Source organism: Belonocnema kinseyi, chromosome 2 (assembly GCF_010883055.1).
Source record: "Belonocnema kinseyi isolate 2016_QV_RU_SX_M_011 chromosome 2, B_treatae_v1, whole genome shotgun sequence".
In the NCBI taxonomy this organism is placed as follows: Eukaryota; Metazoa; Arthropoda; class Insecta; order Hymenoptera; family Cynipidae; genus Belonocnema; species Belonocnema kinseyi.
The window spans coordinates 118363917-118365062 of record NC_046658.1 but is presented as its reverse complement, the minus strand read 5'-3'; positions in this window follow the sequence as shown (position 1 = coordinate 118365062).

Here is a 1146-nt window from a genome sequence, read left to right as displayed (position 1 = left end):
TCATTTTTCGGATTTATTTATCGTGATTTTAGAATTATCGGTGCATTAGCGTCTTCTGGTTTTTTAAATAATTAGTTATATTCTCATCTTTTTCAATTATGATATCATTCAGTTTGACTCAGAATGCGTAATTCGCAAAATATCCATTTTAAATTAAAAAATTTTAAGTGTACATTTAAATTTAAAGAATTTTAAAATGCAATTTTAAAGACAACAATTAAAAATTAGAAGCGTTTAAAATCGAAGATTCTGGATAAAAAGAATTTTAGTTGATCAGCTGTGAACATAAATTAATTATTTTTCAAATTGAACTGTACTTTAAAATTTTAAAAGTGAATAATAATTGATTTTACAAGACGATTCGGAATCAGCTTACGATTTTAGAATGTCCAGATTTTAACGTTAAAAAATAAACTGTTTGAATTCGAAAGTCTTCTTCGTTAAAGAAATTTTAAAGGCCTGATTGAAACTTTATAATCTGTTTTCAATTTTAATATAACTTCAAAATAATATGTTCATAATTAAAGGCTTTATTAAATTTTAAATATTATTTTCAAAAAAGAACAATGACTTAATATTTAGAAATACCTCACTATTAATTTAAAATCAGTAATTATAAATTCAATATTCAGAACTAAACAAAAAAAACGAATTGTTAGATTATATTGTTCAATGTTGATGTATAAATAAAAATTACACACGTATTATTCTTCGAAAAAATTCCAGTAATGAGAAGATATTAAGAAGTTTTGAAAAAATTCAAAAATTAATTAAAAATGTTAAATATCAAATAATTGAAACAAATTGTCTGCTTGTACCAACAAAATCCGGCTATTCGTACCAAAATTTCGGTGCAAATAGGCCACGGCTTAATTTAAACCCAAACATACATTTTGGCAGATTTAGAACAAAAAAATTAGAAGTTTTTTAAGACTTTTGAAAGGCTTGATATGAATAAAAAAACCTAAGAAAATTCCAAATGATTTTTTATTTTCAACCATTTTTTCAAGAGAATATTTAAAAAGATTTGGAAAGATTGACAAAATTATTAAAAATAAATGTGGAACATTTTTAAGGATTTTTTTTTATTTGGCAGAATTTTAACAAAATTTGAACAAAAATTCGAGTCATTTTAAAAGATGTTTA